The sequence below is a fragment of the Siphateles boraxobius genome, unplaced genomic scaffold, assembly GCF_051911475.1.
Source record: "Siphateles boraxobius isolate OS27281-9 unplaced genomic scaffold, OSU_SipBor_1 47, whole genome shotgun sequence".
Taxonomy (NCBI): Eukaryota; Metazoa; Chordata; class Actinopteri; order Cypriniformes; family Leuciscidae; genus Siphateles; species Siphateles boraxobius.
Genome location: NW_027509108.1, coordinates 2,006,372 through 2,017,177, shown reverse-complemented (window position 1 = coordinate 2,017,177; position 10,806 = coordinate 2,006,372). Strand labels below are relative to the sequence as shown.

Here is a 10,806-nt window from a genome sequence, read left to right as displayed (position 1 = left end):
TTTTTAGCATAAGAACAATCAAATAACAAATATAAGGATAAATGAACAATTCAACAATGAAGTATCAGTGTATGACAGCATAAGTAAAAGGAGACAGTAAAAACAAATGAAGTATGAAGTACAGTAGAGAGAGGGAAAAAAACACAGAGGAAGTAAATTAAATTACATATCACTCAACATATTGTTATACATATTCACAAATTTGACACTTTTTTGTTACTAATTCTTTTTAGTGTCTTAATAAAATAATTGAAGTCACAAAGAAAAATATTTAATTTGGGTACTATTTAATATTTGCATTTATGAATGAAATATTTTGCCAATAAAATAAAAATATTTCCTATATTCTATTTTATGATTACAATGCGAAAAATAACAAATTACATCACCCAATGTCAAATCAATGTCTAATTTTATTTTTGGAACTAGGGGTTTTGACAGTTCAAACCAAAATACTTTGACGAGGGAACACCCAAAGAAAATATGATTAATTGACTATTACAGAAATTACAATTGAATGTGATCTCGTTGGTGGGGTATATATTGTGTAAAATTCTTAAGTGTAGTTCTTTCACCTTGTTGGGGATACAATATTTATAAGGTAAGAGCCATCCCAGCCAGCACAGCCATGTGGGGCCCAAATGGGTTTGACCTGGGCTATCTAACTGGGACCGAGACAGTTTTGTCCTCAGTTTCTATGTAGGTCTCACATGGGTTTGCCCAGATGAAATAAACACTGCTCAGTGTGCACACTACAGGCTGTTAAATGTAACACTGAATCAGTGTTGGAGTTAATGAGATATTTAAGTGATTGAATAATGATTCAGCATTATTGATGAACACCCACTGTTAACAAGCAGAATCACTGAAGGAAAGAAAAACACAAGAATTACTTCCAGCCAGAGCCTTAGATGAAATCAACTGAAGATAAAATACATTAAATCTCTCAAGATCTGATTAAACAACTCCACAAACAGCATTACCAGCTTCACTTATTACTAACCAGACTGACTTTATTTGATTTCCGTTTTAATGAAATCAATATTTGTATTTTAAAGTCACCATGATGGTTGTTAGTGTTTGCTTTAGTTGTGGTCTTGACCCTTGACTATTTAGTATTACATTTTCTCTGGCTGCTATAATTGTGTGTTTATAAAACACAATTGTTTGTAGCTAAAAAAACATGAGAAAATTAGATCTGGTGATGTTGGCTGTTTTTAAAAACCATTTAGTGCACAAAAACCTTTCATCTATTGCTTAACTTAGACGCACACAGACATCAAGAAACATCATATGAATCTCAACAATGGTGACAATCATACAGGATATCCAGTTAATCAGATCACCCCTGAGCATAAAACAAGCTACAGAAAATCCAGCTGCATAATTTATTAATGCAGCAATGCATGCTGGGATATATGGGTGAGTTTTGATTGGTGGTACCCAGCATGCACTGCAGCATGAAGCATTTAATTGATTGTCACCATTGTTGAGAGTCATACACTGATTCTTGATGCCTAAGTAATAATGTAAAGAAACAACTTACTGTTTATAAAATCATTTATATTATTTGATAAAGATCATTGCTCTCATGCTGTTAAATCAAATAGCTTATATTACAAAAACAACACTAAAAACACAAATCATTCAAAATCACCTGATCTAATTTTCTCTAGTCTTTTTTGTCACTACAATTGCACTTCATAACACTCAATTAAAGCAGCTAGAATTTTTTTTATACTATTTAGTCAAGGGTCAAGACCACAACTAAAGCAAACACTAACCACCATCATGGTGACTTTAAAATACAACTATTGATTTAATTAAAACGAAAATCAAATAAAGTTAGTCTGGTTAGTAATAAGCAGGGCTCGACATAAGCAATGGCCCGATGGCCCGGGGCCAGTAAAAGAGTATGTCGGGCTAGTTGATTGCTGGCCATCAGCAAAACAAACAGCAAACGTCATACACAGTGGCGCAAAGAGTGTCAATGTTACTTCAGGTTATTTATAACGTGATAAAATGTCAAAGAATTATGAGGCTGATACGAGAAAGAGGACATTCCTAGTAGGGCTGGGCGATAAATCGAGTTTTTACAGTATAATCGATTTTTTTAAACGATATGGAATGAGGCAATATACTGTTTATATCGATACAGTAGTTTGATACGAGCACATTTGAAAAATAGCGGAGTACGTAGTGTGAGCTCCTGCAGTGAAAGAACATAGTAGCTACAATTTGTCCTAAACATGACACAAGCTTATATTAAGTGCTTCAAAATAACTGGTAAGATATAGTTAACAAGTTTAAAGCAGCTTGCCCTGTCAGATACTGTTGCTGACTGACAGATAAATTCTTGCGCTGTTTAATGCGTTTCAACGTGGTGCTTTCCTCAGTGCTTAACTTACATTTCACAGGTGTATTCTCCATCTGTAAATGTTAGAAAGTCCACATCCTTATCCTTTTAAACGTAAACAAATATGTCCATTTCACTGTCAGGAGAGGACAAGCTTTTGCAAGTGAATCTCCGCTAAGATTCAAGCTTCCGTGAACGAGCGCCGACGCGAGCACGGCGCCTAACAGACGAGCACAATAGAACAGTAGCGCAATAATTCTGACTAAAATATACATACTGCTAAAATATTTGTTGTTGTACACAATAAATGTGCCATATGTGGAATTTTAAACCTACAAGTATGTTTTTATGAAAGTGACCATTATAATGGGGTAATCAAATGCAGGCTAATATAATTAGTTTGTGCTTTTGTTTTCATTTTTAGTTTAGCCTTTAGTCATTTTAAAAACAAAAGCATTATTTTTGTTTTTAGATTTTAATGTTACAATGTTAGAATGTAATGTGATGTTAACCACCTGTTTTGCACATAATATATTGCATAGCCTACAATACATTCCCTATATTTGTTTCCATATCCTCCAATATCAACATTGTTTGGATATCATTGAGTAGGATGTGAAATATTTTTTTTTTAAATAAATGCAGATTTTCTTTATCCAAATAGAAAAACGTACAAAGTACCGATATCGTATATCACCATTTAACCAAAAAATACCGAGATATGATTTTTTGGCCATATCGCCCAGTCCTAATTCCTAGTGTCATGGAAACAACACAGTACACAGTGGAGAAAGGCGATGAGGGCATGTACTGTTTCGTTTGCCGGAAATTTCCAACAAAAGCCGACCAAAATGCATAGACCTAACCGGCCTGCCCGACAGGCTATCTAAAAATAGTGTAATCTAATTCCCCCCTAAACTTCTGCCTAGCCCCCCTAAAAATGTGTGATTAAGTGTAAGCTACACAAATTCGTGTTCGCTTCAGTCTTGTTATAATCAGATTCAACGCGTTCTTCATTTTTTCTTCATTGACAGTTTTTTAGGTCATAAATGTTAAACGAATGACAAAAATAATCAGGCAAACTAATATACTTTTGTCTAATTTTGCCATTTTGAAGTGAAAATATAGCCTATGTAACATTACTCATCACTCATGTAATGTAATAATTAGTTTACTGTCACTGTGAGAGGACAAGAAAAAATAATCCTAATGTATACAATAAATACAGTTTAATGGAAAAGTGCTTTTCCTTCTATTTCTTTCAGGGCCAGTAAAAATATAGAAGGGGCCAGTAAAACTCTGAAGCTGGTAATGCTGTTTGTGGAGTTGTTTAATCAGATCTTGAGAGATTTAATGTATTTTATCTTCAGTTGATTTCATCTAAGGCTGTGGCTGGAAGTAATTCTTGTGTTTTTCTTTCCTTCATAATGATAATGATTCATTATTCAATCACTTAATTATCTCATTAACTCCAACACTGATTCAGTGTTACATTTAACAGCCTGTAGTGTGCACACTGAGCAGTGTTTATTTGAACTGGGCAAACCCATGTGAGGCCTACATGGAAACTGAGGACAAAAATGTCTGGGTCCCAGTTAGATAGCCTGGGTCAAACCCATTTGGGCCCCACATGGCTGTGCTGGCTGGGATGTTTTTTTCCAATTAATCTTTTCAATCAAGGAATTCCAAACAAAATTTCACAGGGTAATTACATACTTCTGCTTATGAACTGTAGTTGAATGCTGATGACGTAACATGCAGGTAGGGCCGCCCTCACGTGATACTGATTGGTCGATTGATAAGATTAAATCTGATTGGCTAAAGAGTACGACTGCTCTGGGGTGCGTTTCCCAAAGCCAACTATGGTCGCAAGTTCCGTCGTTACCAATAGAGTTCAATAGAAATTGCGATCATAGTTGGCCAACGATGCTTTTGGGAAACGCACCCCTGTGTAGGAAGAGAGCGCTGCCAGGAAAGTCTCAACAACACACACACACGCACGCACGCACGCACGCACACACACAGAAGGCGATTCACACGTGAATAACGATTTGCACATTCACGTTCAGGGATGAACACGTACATTTTAAATATTCAAAGGTTTTCGTACACAGTTGTATATCTACGAATTGTTTTTTGCATTTGTGAAATGTATTTTATGAATATATAATTCAGAATTTTCCTGGTGCTTCAGGCACTTCAGGATGCTCCCTTTGAGCCTTTGAAATCAGTAGACTTAAAGCTTTTTTCTATGAGGACTTTGCTACTGGTTGCACTAGCCTCTGTCAAGAGGGTAGGGGACCTGCAGGTATTTTCGGTCGACGAATCGTGCCTAGAGTTTGGGCCGGGTGACAACCACGTAGTATTAAGACCCCAGCCTGGCTATGTGCCCAAGGTTCCTACCACTCCCTTCAGGGACCAGGTAGTGAACCTGCAGGTGCTGCCCTTAGAGGAGGCAGACCCAGCCCTGACTTTGCTCTGTCCCGTTCGAGCTCTGCGTTTGTACGTGGACAGAACTCGAAGTCTCAGGACCTCAGACCAGCTCTTTGTCTGTTACGGAGGCCAACAGAAGGGAAAGGCTGTCTGCAAGCAGAGGAAGTCCCACTGGATAGGGGATGCCATCGCCTTGGCTTACCAAGCTCATGTTGCATGCACACTCCACGAGAGGCGTTGCATCCTCCTGGGCGCTGGCACATGGCTCCTCACTAACAGATATCTGTAGAGCTGCAGGCTGGGCGACACCTAACAAGTTCGCTAGATATACGTGTAGAGCCGGTCTCCTCCCGTGTTCTCACACTAAACGGGTAGAAGCACAGAGAGGTCTGGCTCTGTCGGCTTGCTGCACCCTACTGTGCACCCTTATTGCTCCAGAGTAAAAACCTGTTGAGTCCTCCAAAACCCCTCGGCCCGGACGTGGCCGAGCATCCGGCGCCAGGCCTTTATCCGCTGAATCCTTGAGAACCGGATCTGGGCTGGGTTCCATATGTATGACCCTACGGGGATCCTATATGTATATATTCTCCACGGCTGCTCCTATTGGAATCCCGTGTCTTTCCCTTGGGCTAAGTCACCCATTATTTCATCTGTAGTACAACCTTCGGGCTAGTCCATATGTATTTTCCACATAACTCCTTGAAGAACTCCTTCCGCAGCGTTTTCCTTCATAAACAGAAGGGCATGCTTTCCCAGTGTTATCCAATATCTCACTGTATGGGTTATCACGGAACAACAGTGACAGGTACACTCTGTGTAAGCCTCCTCCTATCGTCTTTCCAGGCAAGAAGGGGTAGAGGCTTGCACAGGGCGCTGGATGGGGTGCAGCAGCTGTGGCGCTTTGGTAGGGATTCCTATTGGTAAGTCATGATCTACATCATAGTAGAACGTCTCGGTTACATATGGTAACCCTTGTTCCCTGAGGGACGGAACGGAGACATTATTCCTGTTGCCACATCTACTGCCAACCGCCGGTGCGGCCAGCTTATCAGGCTTGGCTCCTCAGCAAAAAACTGAAGTGCAATCGCAGCAGCTGCTCATTATATACCCGCACTACGAGACCGCGCAGCTGATGAAAATTATTGCACACCAATGTGTATTGGCTTGTTTAGTTTCACTCAAAGTAGATTGGCCTCTCTAGCGAGATTCCTAATGGTCAGTCATGACCTACATCTCCGTCCCCTCCCTCAGGGAGAGAGGGTTACCATATGTAACCGAGACGTTTTTTTTTTATAAAGTGACATCGCCACCTACTGGCCTGGCATCATTTATTTAACATATCTGTGTGATCATATTGACAACGTTGTCATCTATAAACAAAAAACACAAAGGCAAAACTTTTCCGATTCAGAACAAAAAGCTGTGTTATAAACATTTAACTTTAGTTGATCTGTTTTGTCTATCAATCTCTTTCTATAACAGTAAACTATTGCTAATGTAAAAAAAAAAAAAAAAAAGTTTAAAAGGAGTCAAGGGCCAAGAGCCTAATTAAATCAATCCATCTGTTTGTTTGTTTGTTTTTTTATTCATCTTATTTACAGTGTCAGAAGTGAATATTATGCTGTTGGGCTCGACTGGATCAGGAAAGAGTGCGTCAGGAAACACCATCCTGAGCAGAGCTAGAAACCCATTTGAAGATGATTTTTCTCCTGAGTCCAGAACCTGAACCTGTCAATCAGCACAAACAGAGCTGGATGGACAAACAATCACAGTGATCAACACTGTAGGAATTTCTGATACATCGGTGATGATCACTGACGCTCAAACTCAAATAGAGAGAATGCTTAAACTTCATAGTGTTGATGTGTTTCTGCTGGTGTTCAAACTGGGTGAGACATTCTCAAAGAATGACATTAAAGTAGTGAGATGGATCTGGGATAATTTTGGAGCAAAGTTCTCAAATCACACAATAGAGCTCTTTACCTACGGAGATCATTACATGGCCCAGTAGAGAAATACCTGAATAAATGACAAGCACTACGGTCATATGTTGGTCAGTGTTCTGGAGGTTGTCATGTTTTTAACAACAAAAAAGAAGATCGAATTCAAGTCGTCGAGCTTCTGAAAGAGATCAACAAACTGAGGAGGAAGAATGGAAACAGGAGATACACTGAGCAGGACTATTCACTGGTTCAGAAAGATTTTTTTACCCTTGCAATGTGCTATTGTAGTAGTTTTAGGAGCAGTGGTAGGATGGATAGGAGGAGCAGTAGCAGGAGGATTAATAGGAGGAGGTGCAGTTCTGGTGGGAGCAGCAGCCGGTGCTGGAGTCTATTTACTGTCAGAACAAGGTGTTAATTTAAGGACAATGAACTGATTCTAATGCAAAAAAGGTAAATCAAAGGGGTCCTAATGGGCAATGTTGATGATTGGCGATCCAATTGAAATGTATCCTATGATGTAATATTTTAATCTTGAATTTCACTGAAATGTAGGTTTTAATCAAAATATATGTTTGTGTATGTGTGAACTCATATGAAACATTTTAATTTAGATGGATCATATATCATAAGACAATTTTAAATGATTGTGAAGATATCATTTGCAGCTCAAATCCTTAATATTTTGAAGCATTTCTATGAAGGCCCTTTTCATTTTTGGATCATTTATTTCTATATTATGTGTAGCCTTTTATCCTTTTAAACGGTGTATTTGTTTTCAGTCTGTGAAATGTTTTGTAGAACTGAAAATCTGAAACTAAAACCAAGTAAATACAGAAATGAGGGCAGGAATAATCCCTTATGTCAATTCATATATATATATTTTTATTTTGCCCTCAATTTTCACATATAGCTGAGTATTGATGCATATATTTATAATATCTTAACACAAACACAAACTGTATTTAATCCACAAGAGAAAATTTCAAACAGAAACACTTAACAACAAGAAAGGACAAAGAACAGACCTAATGAGTTAGTCATACATTGACTGACAGGTGAACAGAATGAAACAGGCACAGACATGTGAATTAGGTACACTTAGAATGACAGAAGCAAACACATGAACAGAACATAATCCGTATGCCTGCTACAGACTGTGTGATTTCAGCAATCCTATAAGATCATTACACATTGTGCGACATGAATCTCATAAACTTGAGTATGATATGCATGTAGATATGATGATGGCACCTATTCAATCGTAGACTGCAACGCAAGATATAGAAGAATACAATTATACAATCTGTATGGGCATAACATCAAAATATTTCAAACCAAAAACATTTATGTCACATTTAACGAATATGAACAAACTGTACAATGTTCCAAAAAATAAATAAACAAATTGTACATTGTAGCTGATCAGTGCATTTTTTAATGTAATTTTAAATGATAAATACAAAATATAGTTTTATAGTAGGCTATTCCATCCACATTTACAGGCTAATTTTTAAATAAATAACTACATATAGGCTTAATGTTGGCTACCCAAAAATTGTAATTATGTCATCATTTACTCATGTCGTTCCAAACCCACAATATACCTTATTTTTCTTTGTTTAAGGGTAAAAAGAAGTTCAAATAATCATTGTTTGTAAATGCTTGAGCAATGCATTCATCATTCATATTTTTATGTATTCATTTATCATAGTTTTCCATTTTCTTTAGTGTCTCTTCAGTGATGATTCCCTCTTCAGTGATGATTCCCTCTTCAGTGATGATTCCCTCTTCAGTGATGATTCCCTCTTCAGTGATGATTCTCTCTTCAGTGATGATTCTCTCTTCAGTGATGATTCTCTCTTCAGTGATGATTCTCTCTTCAGTGATGATTCCCTCTTCAGTGATGATTCCCTCTTCAGTGATGATTCCCTCTTCAGTGATGATTCTCTCTTCAGTGATGATTCCCTCTTCAGTGATGATTCCCTCTTCAGTGATGATTCCCTCTTCAGTGATGATTCCCTCTTCAGTGATGATTCTCTCTTCAGTGATGATTCCCTCTTCAGTGATGATTCCCTCTTCAGTGATGATTCTCTCTTCAGTGATGATTCTCTCTTCAGTGATGATTCTCTCTTCAGTGATGATTCTCTCTTCAGTGATGATTCCCTCTTCAGTGATGATTCCCTCTTCAGTGATGATTCCCTCTTCAGTGATGATTCTCTCTTCAGTGATGATTCTCTCTTCAGTGATGATTCCCTCTTCAGTGATGATTCCCTCTTCAGTGATGATTCCCTCTTCAGTGATGATTCTCTCTTCAGTGATGATTCTCTCTTCAGTGATGATTCTCTCTTCAGTGATGATTCCCTCTTCAGTGATGATTCCCTCTTCAGTGATGATTCTCTCTTCAGTGATGATTCCCTCTTCAGTGATGATTCTCTCTTCAGTGATGATTCTCTCTTCAGTGATGATTCCCTCTTCAGTGATGATTCCCTCTTCAGTGATGATTCTCTCTTCAGTGATGATTCCCTCTTCAGTGATGATTCCCTCTTCAGTGATGATTCCCTCTTCAGTGATGATTCTCTCTTCAGTGATGATTCCCTCTTCAGTGATGATTCTCTCTTCAGTGATGATTCTCTCTTCAGTGATTATTCTCTCTTCAGTGATGATTCTCTCTTCAGTGATGATTCTCTCTTCAGTGATGATTCCCTCTTCAGTGATGATTCCCTCTTCAGTGATGATTCTCTCTTCAGTGATGATTCCCTCTTCAGTGATGATTCTCTCTTCAGTGATGATTCTCTCTTCAGTGATGATTCCCTCTTCAGTGATGATTCCCTCTTCAGTGATGATTCCCTCTTCAGTGATGATTCCCTCTTCAGTGATGATTCCCTCTTCAGTGATGATTCTCTCTTCAGTGATGATTCCCTCTTCAGTGATGATTCTCTCTTCAGTGATGATTCTCTCTTCAGTGATGATTCCCTCTTCAGTGATGATTCTCTCTTCAGTGATGATTCTCTCTTCAGTGATGATTCCCTCTTCAGTGATGATTCTCTCTTCAGTGATGATTCTCTCTTCAGTGATGATTCTCTCTTCAGTGATGATTCTCTCTTCAGTGATGATTCCCTCTTCAGTGATGATTCCCTCTTCAGTGATGATTCTCTCTTCAGTGATGATTCCCTCTTCAGTGATGATTCTCTCTTCAGTGATGATTCCCTCTTCAGTGATGATTCCCTCTTCAGTGATGATTCTCTCTTCAGTGATGATTCCCTCTTCAGTGATGATTCTCTCTTCAGTGATGATTCTCTCTTCAGTGATGATTCTCTCTTCAGTGATGATTCTCTCTTCAGTGATGATTCCCTCTTCAGTGATGATTCTCTCTTCAGTGATGATTCCCTCTTCAGTGATGATTCTCTCTTCAGTGATGATTCCCTCTTCAGTGATGATTCTCTCTTCAGTGATGATTCCCTCTTCAGTGATGATTCTCTCTTCAGTGATGATTCTCTCTTCAGTGATGATTCTCTCTTCAGTGATGATTCCCTCTTCAGTGATGATTCCCTCTTCAGTGATGATTCTCTCTTCAGTGATGATTCCCTCTTCAGTGATGATTCTCTCTTCAGTGATGATTCTCTCTTCAGTGATGATTCCCTCTTCAGTGATGATTCCCTCTTCAGTGATGATTCCCTCTTCAGTGATGATTCCCTCTTCAGTGATGATTCCCTCTTCAGTGATGATTCCCTCTTCAGTGATGATTCTCTCTTCAGTGATGATTCCCTCTTCAGTGATGATTCTCTCTTCAGTGATGATTCTCTCTTCAGTGATGATTCTCTCTTCAGTGATGATTCTCTCTTCAGTGATGATTCTCTCTTCAGTGATGATTCCCTCTTCAGTGATGATTCCCTCTTCAGTGATGATTCTCTCTTCAGTGATGATTCTCTCTTCAGTGATGATTCTCTCTTCAGTGATGATTCTCTCTTCAGTGATGATTCTCTCTTCAGTGATGATTCTCTCTTCAGTGATGATTCCCTCTTCAGTGATGATTCTCTCTTCAGTGATGATTCCCTCTTCAGTGATGATTCTCTC

At 38.6% G+C, this 10,806-nt stretch overlaps 1 pseudogene across 1 annotated transcript in view; it reads right to left on the bottom strand.

Annotated features, from left to right (window-relative positions):
- LOC143710508 (GTPase IMAP family member 8-like) overlaps positions 1-10,806 on the bottom strand; it is an 86,381-nt pseudogene that overhangs the window by 53,579 nt on the left and 21,996 nt on the right. The window lies entirely within an intron of this gene.